A 15,943-nucleotide genomic window follows, 5' to 3' on the forward strand; every position below is an offset into this window, starting at 1 on the left:
TCAGGGATCTAAACAAGAATGTCAAGAGAAATTTAATACAACAACACAGGAGCCCAGACTGAAATATAACATCTACGTCCCTTGTCCATAACCCCTTCCCACCCCCACTACTCTTCCTAGTTCCAGATGGATGCACTTCTGAAGATGAGTCTGAGGAAACTTTTAATGAACAAGAAGCAGACCAAGGGGCTTTTTGAATTATCTCATGGTCGATAAGCACCCCACAGCGTAAATGACACTGCGAAGGGCTTTGGTCAGATAAACAACATCTTTTCAGAAAAAGAACAGAGGAGGGAGTTGACACTTGAGAAGAGATTAGCAGGGTCTCTTTTCAGGGCTTGTCAGGCCCATTGGACAGGAATCGAATCTGTGGGAGAGCACTCAAACAAGAAAAAGAGAGGCGATGAAGAAAAAAAATTCCCCTTTTCAAAATCTTTGTCCATTTTAAAAATTAAGGTACAGACCTACATTTTCTGTATTTATATACAGAAAATGTAGCAAATTCAATGTTTATCAATTTAGGTTACACTTTGCAACAAAAGGTGCAAAGCCCATACTTCTATGAATATATTACTAGTTTGAGATGAGTTGGTTTTATTTTTCCATAACAGGGTTTGTACCTAATGATGAAAATGACTTTTTGATTTGGGTTAAAAAGGGCATTGTGAAGAAGCATGAAAAATGTACACCAGCATTAATCTCAAGATTATAACTGTAGTTAATCAAAAAGAATAATAAAGAAAACTTTTAGAACATCAAGAGATTTCCTTCTTTCTCAAAAATGGTGGAACTCTAATCATCTTCAGTAATTTTACTGATGAAACTGTAAAATAAGAGACACACTGCAAAAGTGTTTAACTGAATTATGAAGATATCTGAATGCGAGTCAGACATGTCATATTTTTCACAGCGTGTCAGCGAATAGGGGAGTTAATCTAAATTTTCAGTACCCTGTGTCTTTAAATCAAATCTGCCGTCATTTACTGCATTGCAGATAAGGAGTCATCAGAGTCACGAATTGAACATTTCATTGGCTCCAAGCACTAAATTAATTACATAAACTTGATTTTGCAATTAGGATTTTCTCTGGGTTATGATGACAGAAGCTGATGGGGGGTAAAAACAAGCAAACATGTACCGTAGTTGTCTCAGTGCATCCGTCTTTGTTGTTTTAATACCAGTGTATGCATCTGTGGTCGAATGTATGCGAGAGGTTAACCTGCTGAGATCAGCTTCCAAAGTTCTTATGGGCTTTAAAATCTTTATTGACCTGTGAAGGTGAGTTTTTTAATGTTCACTGATAAGCAGAGAAATGGACTTTGTGGTAAATGGGTTATGCTCCTAATTGAGTCGAGCAATGCATATCAAGTAAGGTGAAAAGAAGCAGAGAGTTTTGGGGAGGGCTGGAATGTAAAATGTTTCATCGTAATATCATTTATCCAGGGTAAAAAATTTATGTAAGAAATTAGAAATTTTAAGACTCCAAAAACAGAATGAATGTAAATAAAATCATTCCCCTCAGTTCCATTTTCCCAAAGGAAGCTCAGCCTCTCTCAGCGAGCACTAGACAAACTGTCAGCCCGGATTTGCAATTTTTCCAAACAAACCTCTATTTTCCCCCCCAAAAAACCCTGTTAGGCCCAATCAGTGCCAACAAAGTGACACCCGCAGATGAATTTGTTATAAAATCCCTTAGCTTGGACAACAGGCAAGCAGGGAGTGATCTTGCATTCCTAAGGAGTTATCCATCATTATGATCCAAGCACATGGCAGAAACTGATGATATGAAAACATAATATAATTTGCTCTTGCTTATCATGCATAAAATATCCTACTCAGGATGGCAAGAAAGGAGAAAATAACCCAAAAAGAAAATAAGTTTTTGGATCATTTCCAATATCTACAAGATATTTGTTTTGTTGCCATAGTTCTTAGACAGATACAGAGAAATGTATAGAACTAAATAATACCAAAATGGTGGACAGGTTCAATAGAAGTATGCAATTAAGTGATTTTGGACCTTGTTAAACATTTCATTTTTAACAAATCATAAAAAGAGAAGAGGCAATGAAGGTCAAGAAGCTCATATTTTACACATTTCTAATATGTTCTAAATAAAAATACAAAACATTTTCTTAAAAGATAAGCTGATCAAATTACAGTTAAGTTTATTTTTTTTTAAAGTCTGATGTCTCAAGTTAGTCTTGTCCAGCCCAATCTGAGTCCTTCACATCTGCATTAGTGCTGGTTGTATGGATTTAGTAGGTCAAGGGAAGCTGAGCACAGCATGATACTATAAGCATTGTGGGCAGAGTGTAAATCACCAGTAAAGGTCTAAGGAAGGGCAGCGTTTGATGAAGACTTTCCCCCATGTCTGCACCACAGCAAAGAAAAACTTTAACACAGATAAACATTATCAACCCTGTGACGTTTTCACTCCTGGTGGGCCTGTTGCACCAGTTGGTAGATCACCACAGTATGTCTAACCTAAAAAGTTTTCTTTTTTTCTATTTTAGTTCTGAGAAAATTAAAAACGACATTTAATGTTTGTGTTTCCCCCGTTGTGTTTAATTTCCCAACAAACTTAGCTGCACAAAGTGTTTTGTAGCTAGTGGTTGTATTGTGCATAGTTGCACCCATTGTGTTGTCACGGTACGATCAGCCATATATCTTTGTGTGTAATTTTTTTGTTAGCTCAGTTATGCATTGTTTGTGGAGTCCAAGTCCCCGAGTTCAGTTTTGTCTCTTTGACCTCTAATGAGATTAACTTCATTTTGCAAATATAACTCTTCGGTTCGAATAAAAACTTTTTTTCCTAATAATTCCTGTGACTCCTTCTGCGTTTCAACTTGGTCTGTCACACTCTGGCTTTGAAGTGCAAACAGATGATACCTGAACTCCAATTCAGTGGAGTCCTGGCACTAAAAAGCAGCCAGTGCTGGGCAACGTGGGCTGATGGACCACCCCACGGGAACATGTGTGGCTACCCAAGCATGGCAGGCAGAAAGGAGAAAATATGCTGGTAAGGAATTCAGTTAGAAGTGAGAAAGGATGAAAAGCGCCAAAGAATGAAGAGTGGAGGGAGACTCAATATTGTAAAGGAGAGCCCCCAAATGTAAGACAAGATATGGTTAGTTACCTTTCACCTCTGCAGAAACACTGAAAAAGAAAAGCAAAAGACATGAAGGTTAGGAATCAGTGGCAACGCTTGGACAGCCGCTGTAACACAAAGAATAAAGCAAAACCCAAAATGTGCCATCACAGTAAATTTTGCATCATTGCACTACAAAGCACATACTCTGCAACAGCTTGTATTTTAAAATGTGAAATTTAATGGAGCGATGGTGTATGCCGTTTATGACATTTGGATTCAGTTGTTATGCACTCCTTTCTTCTTTTTTTATAATTTCTTCGCCACAAGATTTTGGTAAAATATGACACTTTTTTATTGCAATGATTTTGGATGACATCTAAATAAAAATGTTGCTTGTTTGGACTAAGAATTGATTATGCATTAAAAAGGGGAATGTTATGTTTTGCATCTGCTATTTGGATAATTTCCCATTCACAAAGCAAATTGCACAAAATAAAAATAGATGTAAATGTGCCTATCAATTCTAGCAGATGGTAATAACATCTACCTGTATTAGCATACTTCTTTCCAAAATAGAAACAAAGCAGATGCAATGAAGTTGCCAGATAAATATCTAGATAGTTTTTATTTCAAGAAGCAAATAAGTTAGTAAATATAAGAGAGTCTATTTTATTAGACTTTGAACTTAAGGCAGTGATGTCAAATCTTTATTTTTCTGACCAAGACTTTCAAAAAATTTGTTCAGTCTAGAAGACTACGCAAAATTATGTCTATACGTAATATACTTTTGACATTGTCCAAATTGTTCACTTAAGCTTAAAACATTTTGACTAAAATATGGCACCTTAGTATTTCATTACATGTTTCACAACTTTAAAGTTTAAATTGTTCCAAAATTATTGTTATCTTGCATGGTATAAATTATCTTTCCACTGGAAAAGTAAAGACATGATTGTATTACTCTAAATGGCAATCTAATGTACAAGCAATTTTCTGTATTCTGGGTTTTTGAGAGTCAAGTCTTTGGAATTGAAGTGATGAAGAGAGACAGAAAGAAATTGGAAGAAAAAGGAGACAGACACCGTGATGCACCTCTGACAAACTGCAGCACACCAACCAAGAACTGCACCCAGTCGAGTCGAAAGTTAAGTCGAACCCTCTAGTTAAAAATTCAGTTGGATGGTTTTTATTCAGTGGAGCATTTTTCTTTTTACCAAGACACCGAGTTGGATTGCTAATGCAATTTGGTATTGAATTTCAAATAGGAGAACTACTAAATCTACAACACCTGTGCTAAAATGAAAACAGCCACTGTCTCCCTGCAGAAACAACCTTTGAGGTGCTGAGAATCTCTGTCTGCTGAGCAGAGGAGCAAAATGTTCAGAGTCAAAGGTCAAAAGATGGAGCCCGGTTCACCAATAGGCGACACAATGAGACCAGGGGTTAAGGGATAAGCGTCTCATCAATTTATCTTAAGCTATTTTTTATTTTTTAGTATTTTTCATTTGGCCCATGAAAGCTTTCCTCTAGTGAGCCTCCATTTGTCACGTATTTTTTTTGTCCTCATCTTGGGTGGAGAACTGAGCAGTGTTGTTTAGATTTACTCTTATAAACTAGTCTTAGTCTCAGTTTATTGCAACACAAAAATATTCTATCAGATTTAAAATGACTGCTGGGCCATCACAGACAGCCATTAACCTGTTAGACCGGAAACTCAAGTGGTTTCATAACCTAATAAGTCAAAAACTTTCACACTGTTGGTGAAATATAAAGATGCAACCAAAGTGCATCAAAATCAAAGTTTTTTGTGAATTTGGGCAGGAAATGTTTTGCTCAAGTTTTAGTCCAGAATCCTATGTCTCCCATCTTTGGCAAAAAGACATGGAGGCTTGGGACAGTGAGTCCAGATGGGCTGTGTTCTTGGCCCCTCTTGGTTATTTACTCGCAAAAATCACCCACCATGCTGTGATAGATTTAGGAATCAGCTGTTGTTCCTCCTGTCATGGCCCTCCAGAGACACCATGTCAGCCTTTGGCGTTTCTGCATCACACCTACATTTAAACACTTCTAGTTTATTTTTGTTCAAAATTGCTCTTGGTACATCTTCTCAATAACCTGACAGGTGGAGTAAACATATCTTGTAACGATGCAGTCATCTCATGTGTTTTCCCCAATCTGGATTTTACCGGATCTGTTAACGGATCTTCAGCTATAATGTCCGCCATGATGCCCTTATGTCTCGTTTGCATTTGCTGGCATGAGTGGGCTGCATCTATGGAGATATTATTTTCTCTTTTTATTTTTCAAAACTGTAACCAAAAGACCATAAACGAGTCTGTAAAATGATTTTTTTAAAATGAACGAGGGATGCAGAATCCAGTGCTAAAAAGACAACTTTTTAAACATTATTTTAGAAATAAAAGTCATCTTTTATTTTTATGTGTGTGTGATTACATAAAACATCTGATAAAATTTTTCAAAGCAACAAAAGACAAAAGATTCAAAAAAATTAATTAATTATGGAATGCTGAGCTAGATTTATCTTGGGAGGCAAATATGATCTTTAATATCCTCAGGCTAAGCAAGTACTGCTTAACAGATTCTACTCTTTCTGGCAGTGCTTTCTCTGGTTTCCCTCACTTCAGTAGCTCCATGTTAGGGTTAGACAATCTGAAATGCGTTTGGAATTGAGCCTGATCAGGCAACTGCAGAGATTATGGCTTCACTGTGGTGTGGCCTGTAGCAAAGAGCACAAACTTCTTTGCCAACAAGGGCTGAGAAGGATATGGCAGGAAACATTACAAGCTTTTAAGACAGAAAATCGGGTTAAAAACAAACAAAAAGGACCCCTCGCTTTCTGATCCAATCTATTGTGTCAAAAGGCAGCATTAAGGAAAAAGCTAGCCATAAACCAAACAGCAGGGTAATAATGGGTTACACTGTGCTGTGGTTTCAACATTCCTGGATAATTTGGTCTAACTGTACTGAGTGATCAGGATACTTTACAACAATATTAGTTCTGCAGCACAGGAGGTTTTTTTTTTTCTTTCCTGCAAATAAACTTGAAGTTTTGTCACATATGAAAACGTAAAGTTATGATTATGGCATGGCTTACATGAGTTCTCTAAAACACTACACTTAATTTTATGACTGCAATTAGAATGAGACAAAGAAGCACAAAGACGAGGAAGACGGAAGGATAAGCTGACATTTTGATTAAGGCACCAACAAATTTGATCAGCACTTTCAAAATGTCTCCACTGTATTTCCCATCGGACATCTGAGGTTAGATAGAACGTGTTTCTCCTGCCCCAACTTCAGCTGTCAGGCATCGATCCTCACTAGATTACACATCAGCTGCAGACATCTCCCAACAAGACCAGCATTATAAATAATGCAGCAGCCAACATATGAAGAGTGCATCACCAGGGTAAACTGAATGATAAAATTCTGCCTAAAATTCAAGTAATGTAAAGGTCAAAAGCATCCAGTACTATTGACCTAGAGTAAATATGTCCTTGATAGTAATAATTCAGATTAGATATTTGGCTGCTTTTGCTGAAAATGAGAGAAATCTGCTGATTGTACAACTTTAAATGTGCAAACGTCACTCTTTTTGTATTTTGTATTAATTTTGTTATCTCTTGCTGTATTTACTGGTTGAGAATTCCTCCTTTCACATTTTAATTAATAGTCTTAAAATGTAACTGGGTGAGTGCAATGCTCATCTTTTATATTATAATAAGATTCTGAGTGCGTTCATATACATCCATGATATGAAACAGCATTAAACGATGGGTTCACTCAGCTAGCTCAAATTAAATATGCTACTGCCGCAAAGGGCCACCTCCTGTTTACCTCAATGCCAAAGCTTCACCTATAATTCCTGCTCCCTTTAAACTGCCCGTTCCCCTTAAGCTGTGCCCTCCAGCATGAGCCTTAGAGGATGTGAGAAGCCGACCCCTCAATGCTCAGTCTAAATCTGACACTCTTTCTTTGCCTTACAGGGAGAGGAGTTTTTTTTTTTCCTTCACTCCTCCCAGAGGGAGACGGGTGAGTGCAATGCTCATAGCATATAAGAGGATCACACAGCAATGCTGAGGAGTTGGCCATTTTATGGCAACTCTCTGCCGTGACAGATGGGCAGAGTGCAACTGCCACAGCCTAGAGTTTAAAAATCCAAGCTGCTTAAGGAATGACTGAGATGAATGGGGAAAGACGGTGGGTGGAGCTGTCAGAGTGTGAAAAGAAATGTATAGATAAATATATACAGAGGGCACATTGGTGATGGGAAAAATGGTGCGGTTTGATAAAAAGGAAAGATACTTCAAAAAAACTTAAAGCACGAGGCTCAGAATGCAGCAAACTGGAACGGTTGCAAAAGAAGAGTGAGGGAGTAATGAAAAATATAGAAAAGAAATAATTGATGCATTAAAACAGAGGAACCGCATCTAAATCCAGCCAGTTTCATAGGAAACCACATGAACAGTGCGAGTATTAAATTAGTTTCCCACAGGGAACTCATCTGTTGCATCCGCACAGTAGCTCTCGGTCACAATTCAAATGAAGAAAGTGATTCATTTTCCAAGTGATGCAGGATTTCCTTGGTGAGAATGCAAGACACTTCTGAACAATAATGGAGTGAAACATGTGGTAAAAAAAAGGGGGGAAAAAAGCATCTTGACTGATCCGAGTCATTTATTGAGGAATGAGCGCTACACTTCCATCAAGGTGCACACAATCTTGTCACAATGCAGAAATAACTGGTTCATTAAGTAGCTTCTTCACTCAGCTATAAGAAGTAATGGTTAATAGAGAAGTTGGTATTTGTTAGGAGTGATTAATTTGTATTTTATGCTCTAAATTATTCACATCCTTTAGAGTATTCTCACATAATTAAAACATTCCATCTGTTATATTGGGATATTATAAGAGAGATGAATACAAGGTAGCAGAGTAGATGTCAACCCCTATTTAGATGCTAATGTGAAGTGTATTTCCATTCAGGCCTTACATTTTGATAACCCTCAATGAGACTCTTTTGTGAAAGCTTCACAGACTAGTTAGAAAACTATTAATGGATAAACAGCAGAAAGATAAGAGATGTGCAGAAGTGTAAAGCGAGATCAAGTTATATAACCATTTCTCAAAGCTTTGGAGATCTCACAGACCGTTCAATCTATCATCCAAAAATAGAAAGTGCATGGCATACCTCCCATTACATAGCTATTATGCTTGGTAAGGAGAAAATGAATCAAAGAGGCAACCAATTCCCATTTTCCACCGATGGTCATCTTTTAAAAAAAGTAATTTGAGTGAAATGGTAATAAATGAATATGTACATAAATAAAAATAAACAAAATACAAAAAAAAAATATGTGTGCAGAAATGTCTTGTATAATTTTTCATGTATAAAATAATCCACTGGGATAATTAAGAGCAATAAAGATCAACCTGAACTACATAAAATGCTGAGGGGTTAAACCTGAGGTGAGTGTGATGAGATGCAGAGAGTAGAAGTGCTGCTCTCTGGACTGAAAGATTGAAGTTTGTTGTAAGAAGTTAGATTTTTGGGCTTTATGAGCATGTTTTGTGTTTCAGCCATGGGAAGAACAAGGCTGAGGATTTCTCTGTAATTCATTGCTCCACAGAACAAAGACCACACTCACCAACAGTACACACCAGACTTGGCAGAAAATATGGTGTAATATTCTGTTCTCTGGTTTCGGTACATACCAAGGCTGAGTTATTTTGAGCCCAATGTCATTTCTAAGCACTTGTGAGTAGATCTTAAAGTGCAACCTTGATTTACCTTTTTTCTATAAAGACTATTGAATTATTTTTTTTTTTTTATCAGTTTCAGTTTTAATCATATGCTAATTAAATGATGATGTAAATAACCTCTCACTGTGGTATTCCTTTTCTCTCGATTAAATGCTGTTGATTCTGGTTTCTACAGACTCGTTTGTTTTGTTCTCCTGTTGAGAGAAGTGCTAGCTAATGCCTAGCAACATCTCTTCCTGTCCCTACAGCACCTGGCTTATTGTTGACATTTATCTGAATGTCCTGAGGTTCATTCAGGCCCAACACTGATACAGCTGCATGAACACTAACAAGCCAGCTTCAGATCTTGCTTTTATAAAGCTCAGCTTCTACCTTTGTCTTTGGCTCAGTCTCCTGGGGGATTTTGCCATTATTGTACTGTTAGATTGTCAATTAACTTGTTGTAGTCATTATCAAGCAAAGAGAACAACGTAAAAAAAAAGAAAAAAGAAAAACAGTCGTTTGCCCTTGCTTACCTGAAGTGATAACTTATCTTTGATGTTTTCTACTGGGGAAAATACAAGATAGACAAAGGTATCAGATTAATTAGACGGAAATGAAGGGAGTGATTCCACTGGAGTAGTTGGGTATTAGTGTTCTACTGTGATATCACAAATGAGGCATTTTTAATCCAACACGTGTTCAGAACGAGCCGTTTCCTGAGAGCTGAAGAGTCCCAGTTATGTGTTTTTAAGACACTACTGTGAAAATGGAACTATATGTTAAAATAGTTCATTTTTAACATATAGCCCTTCGGCCATTACCTTGGTAAAGCAAAAATATGATTGTATGCATGAGTCAACCTGTGTGATCTACGGTATTTTAATAGATTCAGCTCTAGAAATGGAAACAATTTCTAGTTTTCTAACACACACATATGTAAATGCATGCATACAAATACCATATATGCACGCAGATGTATATGTGCTTCCCTATTTGCTTTCCTTTCAGATACAATCCCCATCCCCTACAGGGCAGCTGGCTTTCTACAGCCTCCAATTTACTGTGAATTACCAGCTGTCCTGCCAGAGGCCCCAGTAAACACACTGAGTGAACCTCCCCATTTCTGTTTATCTACCAACCATTTCCTTCCAGATTTACTCTTTGGAAATAAAACGCACTTCCAACTTCCACAAATACCAAGGAGAGAGAGAGAGTTGTGTCACCTAATCTGAAGCGCAACATATTGGAAATGGAACAACAAGGCATTTTAAGACTATATCCTTTGTCCATCAGTTCTGATAAGCGATTAGAAAGGGAAAGGGGGGAGGGGGGGAAGAGGCAGCAGGAAAATAAAAAGGTATGTATGGGTGACAGAAAGGGACTAACGAAAAATTGAGAGTACATGTCGGAGATCAGGCGCACAACTTTCATGAGCAGTGCTTTGCAAATCAAACGTGTGCTATGAGTCCATAATGTTTTAGAATAGTTTGAGTGCTGCAAAGAGAATCTTATACATATTCATGCAGCAGAAGGAACATGGCACCTGTCTGTAGGCTGGCTGGTTAGGTTAAATCTTTGTGCTAATGTGGAGCATATGCAGAAAGGGCAGGGTGATTATGCACGGTCAAATGACATGCTTTTTCTAAGGATAGGCTTGAAGAGGAATGACAAGCAGTAAAATTGCTCAGCGCTTGACGCCCTTATTTTTCTTGCTGCATGAATACATTTGTGTTATTTCAGGATACACAGATTTTTCTACATATTCTTTTTGAATGCTCCATTTGGTTTAGTATAAAACTGAAGACAGTGTAAGCCGTGTGTCTTGCTACACTGCACACTTTTACAGGTGGATGCACAATGCTTGTTGATCCCAAATTGTAAAACGCTGGAGTGCTCCTGCAAATAAATAGGTAACACAAGACCAAGTGAAAAACTAGGATCAAGTAAGTCACTCTGTCTGCCAGTAGTGGAATGAGAAGAAACAGGGGTCATCTGATCACATCTGTAACAGATTTGGGGATTGTCACAACCACAACAGAAGTGAAATATGTCAGGGAAACAGGAACAGCTGGGTTCATCTGTGGTAATGTGTTCAAACAGGTCTGGCTTTCTAACGTTTCAGCAGTGCTCCCGCATTCCCAAGCCGCAGTTTTGAAATGTATTATTCCCACACTGCATCTCAACATGGGGATAAGTATAAACTCATACTGATAGGACACTTCACATGTCATCTTTTTCTCTGGCAGAGTCTGAATTTAGGTTATTGCTTAAGGGGAAGTAAGAACAAACCAAGAGATATCTTTGGGAGGGCAAAGCCATAGAAGGCAAATTCACACTTAAAAAATGCACATACTTATAATTACCAAACAAAAACACCTAAAAAAGATCACTCGAGTAATTCCTCAACAGCACTAATTTATTTATTTTTTCATTTTCTTAAGTTGCAACTGCAAACCTTCATGTATTTTTATTTCAGTTTTAAATGGTAGACAAGATGTTGTAAATAACTGAAGTATAAGAAAATAATAGTGCTACAAATAAGACACATTTGTAGTCAGGCCTCCTGAATCAACCTATTTTAACTAGAATAACAGCTGCAAGTATTTTTGAATTTGCCATAACTAGTTTTGAACATCTATAGAACTCATTAGTTCCCTTACCAGTTTGAAAAGTGTTTCAAACTTAGTCCGTTAGCATGGGTGAGTAAATCAGTTTTAGGGTCCTATCACATATTCTAAATTGCATGGGTCAATAGCACATGATCATGTTTTAATCTAAACTAAGCCACTGTCGCTCTTACTGAATGGTAAGGATCACTGTCCTACCACTTGTCTTTTCTCCCAGGATTGCTCTTTATTTAACTCCATCTCACTCTGACTGGTTTTTCTGAACCAGCTGAGGTAAAAAATTTCCACAGTGTTATGCTGCCACCATCATATATAACTATAGCCAAGGTGATAAGCAAAATTGGTTTCCCTCTTTGCACAACAATTTATATGTTAGCCAAAAAGCTAAGGCCTCAGCAGAGCAGAATGCCTTCTTCCATGTAATATTTACTATGTTGTCGACTATGGCTTTCTTTTCAACAGAATTTCTTACCATCTTGCCATAAAGGCCTGATTGACGGCGTATACAACTTATATTAGTCCTGCCTACAGATCTACCCTCTACTGCATTGCATCTCTGATGTTCCTCCAAAGTTATCATGACTGTCTGATTCCTGCTGTCCTTGCCCAGTGTGATAACCTTTATGGGACATTCATGTTACGCCACAGGTTTTAAAAAGCTTGGATATTTTAGCCAAGAACTGCATCTAAAAGCAGGGTGAGTTGGACATTGGTAAACAAATGGTCAGAAATTAGGAAATCTCCATGCTCCGACATCCTTCCCATTTACTGCACACATCTCTTCCTTTGAAATGGATCTCAGTGAATTTCAAGGTTGGGTAATTATCTCTCCATTTGAAAGTAGACATTAGTGAAGATATCCCACCACTCTTACCGTACAAGGATCCTATTAAGACAGGTAATTAAAGGCGGTGCGAAGGAAAATTGGCTGAGGGATGCATTTCGAAAAGAGCCTCAAATATGGGCAATAAATCTCCCGCCTGCCTGTCTTTAGGGTGCTCTGTTTGACTGTTTTATTCAGGAGCCTCTTTTGGCTGGGGCCTGGGAGAAACATATGCTGACAGGATGGGGGGATGAAGAAGGTGGCCAAGTGGCAGCCATTTTGTAGGTGACCTACTTCTGTTTTAATGAATAGAGGAATGGGAGGATGTAAGAAGGATTTGCCAAAGAAAGCCATTTGTCCTTGCAGTGCCTTTAGTGCTAGAAGTGGTACAAACATTTTAGAGCCTAAGGCATCTGTAGGTGAAAATAATGCACTTAAAAAACACTGATGGTGATTTATTTTAATTCATATGTCAGCTACCATTACAGGGGAATTCATCATAACCACTTGATTTGCATTCTGCTCAACATTTGACCCAGCTCTGCTTCCCTCAACGATTTAGGACTCTAATCATATTATGGTATTCCAATGAACATGCTCATCGCCTAACACCCTCTACTGCCGAACAACTGATGAGTGAAGCCATTATGAATTGACTGAACATTCAAGTGGAAAAAAGCCCTGCTTGAATTCAAGGACTCGCCGCAGCGTGAATATTGACTGTGCAGGGATGACGTGAGAGAAGGACAATGGAAAGCAAGGGACTGCAACAACTGGAAATGGAAACAATCAATATCACATAACATTCTTGTGAGAGGAGGGATGGCAGAAAACACTCCGATGCACAGTCGAACTGACTGCTACTGAGGTATGTGTCAATCTAGCTCCTGCAGCCACGGAGGGCTGAGAACAAACTAAAGGCAGCAGATTCTTATGTGGAGGGAAGAGAATCTCACTGAATCACCTTTAAATATGGACAAATGACTTCCATTATCTTCTCTGAATTGAATCCCAGAGATTCACTGTCTTAGAAAAAAGGGATATCTGACTGAGGGAAGCACACGCTGTCTTTTGTTTCTTCTCTTTCAGTCTTTTACAGACCTGGGACCTCGGCCCAGAGAATATGATAAACAGTTCAATTCATACAGCATAACAAACTGGAGTTTCATGTGAAGCAGAACTTTTGCCAGATATTTGCAAACATTTGTCTGCCAGACAACTAATTTTGCCTGACAACGCTAACACTGTTACTGATACTGTTGAGCATGTGTGAAATTCATTCAAGCTCAGTAAAATGGATTGAAAAACAACAACAACAAAAAAAATTCTATATTGACACATAGTAAATCATGCATATAAGGTGCCTTACAAAAGGCATTTCCAACTATTTAATTTCATATATTGCATTTTCTTGCATTTATGTGCTACCAACACATAATAGTGCATTTGTGAAATTGTGCTTATTTTAATTTCTGAACGGAGGTAACCATGTCTGTGGGTGTTTTCTGATATTCATTCTTTGGTGGCTTTTCTCTTATTGTGTTTCATGCATGTTTTGTTTTTTTTAATTCTTAGTTCTTAGTCTTAATTGTGTTCTGCTTTTTGCATATTGGTTTAAAATAACCATTTCAGCTTTGGGCTTTAAGGAAAGTAAATCCTTTTGAGTTGGCCATCGTCCCTCTGGATTTATCATGTTCTCCTGTGTATGCTTTGGTTGGACCTCACCAACATAGGATCAACATACTTTAAAAGTCCTGTTGCCATGGAAGCAAAAAGTGATTCTACAATATACTGACTGGGAGACAATCCATAGTCACCTCCGCTTCATATTTTTATTTCTACAAATTTATCACTCAGTAAAATTTGTTGCTATAATATACGCAATATGAAAACATTAAGGATGGATAAATACTTTTTAAAGGAACTGTAAAGGAAGAATATATTGATTACTTCACCAAAAAGAACCTCATGCTAATAACCACAAAGCATTGGGGGATAAGAGTACAAAATCACTTGCCTTCCACAGACAGCAGTGCCACTATGAAAACATAGGTAAACAATTCAAATAATAGTCCTACATTCAAATATGCATGCATATTAGAGAGAGCACCACAAAAGGCCTCAAAATAAGCTTTTTAAAGTATTCTCTTCTTATGTGAACACTGAAATTGTAATGCTTCCATCCAATAACATCTTCCTGATGCACAAATTAGATACTCCTGTTCATGGCTTTCACATGTGTATGAGCACAACATTATGATGTACCTGCACCTATCTGTGTGGAATGTGTCTTCTTCAGACAGAGTGAATCAGTTTGTGTGTGTTTGTATGTGCGAGTGTGCTCCTTGGTCCTCTTCTCTATAATTCTGTGAGCTAAGATAATGAGAATTTTATCTGCAGCTCCTCCGAGGCGTGGGGCTCTGATTGAATGGGAGCAGAGTGTAACGGATGAGACGAGTGATAGCAAGCTGGCTACGTTACACTCGCAGGCTAAGACATGGCGAGCTTTTGCTAAGGGGAAGCACTGACCGAGTGTTTAGTGCCACCATGGAGGAAGGTAATGGAAGGTGCTGTGTACCTGTTACAAAATGGAAACCCCTCTTGCGTTGTAAAGATTTCAGTCGCATCTAGGTAGCGATAAGAATCGTCACGCATTTAGAAATGAAGCATGGAGATGTATGGCAGTGTAAGGAAGACCGCTCATGAAAATTCAGGCTGTTAAAGAGGAAAGAAAAAAAATTCTGAAATCTATCTTTCTAAACTGACTACACCTCCCATCTCTACTGAGCACATTGTCACCTGTACCCTTTGTCTTATAATTTCCATAATTAATCATGTTCATCCAGGAAGATTTCCTTAATAACATTCCTAATAAGTCTGATGTCAGATTGAGCTTTTGAGCCAGCATACACTCATGGTAGAAAAATTAAAAACATTAATCAAGCTCCACCACGTGTACCAAATGTGGAAAGTAAAAATAAAAAACCGATAAAAGCCATATTTTATTATATGTATGCTGTTTTAAACATCATTTCATCATACAGTTAACAACACTGTCCTAAAGTAAGGTATGATATTCATGATGCAACTACTGATACTAGTTGTCCTTCTACTTTGGTCCTTCCTTGTTCTTGTCCAAACACTGACTGGGGCGGCAATAAAAATATGTTTTAAAAAAAAAGAGATATTTGTAAGCTTCATAGCTTTAGATATTAATTTGTTTGAAACTTTCTTTTGACAGCACTACCAAAACAATTATAAACACAAAACATAAAAGAAACAATTACAAAAACATATTAACTTAGATCTTAACTGGATTTGAATCTAATGCATCTGTGCTTCTGTTTATTTTCTTAGAGTTGCTTGGGGTTTTTCTGACTAATCCTAAAATCCTGTGATTAAAAAATATCCAAGATTCATTACACAATCTTAAACCAAATGTTTTTTTTTTCAAATGATAAAGCTGATAAAGAGTAGAAATGAGATTTTAAAATAGATAATTTAGAACTAAATGGTAAAAATTGAGCACCTGATTAGTGGGCTTATTTGCAGTTTGAAGTTTGTAGGTGAAAAAAAAACCCATTCCTGCAGAAATCATGGCATGAATAATGATCATTTTAAGACATATAGGTG

General features: G+C 37.6%; 1 long non-coding RNA gene across 1 annotated transcript in view; it reads right to left on the reverse strand.

Annotated features, from left to right (window-relative positions):
- The window catches only part of LOC122826155, a 48,944-nt gene that overhangs the window by 7,036 nt on the left and 25,965 nt on the right, over window positions 1-15,943 (reverse strand). The window contains exon 2 of the long non-coding RNA XR_006369743.1: window positions 3,140-3,159. This is a non-coding gene — a long non-coding RNA (uncharacterized LOC122826155). The remainder of the gene's footprint in view (window positions 1-3,139; window positions 3,160-15,943) is intronic.

The sequence above is a fragment of the Gambusia affinis genome, linkage group LG23, assembly GCF_019740435.1.
Source record: "Gambusia affinis linkage group LG23, SWU_Gaff_1.0, whole genome shotgun sequence".
NCBI classification, from domain to species: domain Eukaryota; kingdom Metazoa; phylum Chordata; class Actinopteri; order Cyprinodontiformes; family Poeciliidae; genus Gambusia; species Gambusia affinis.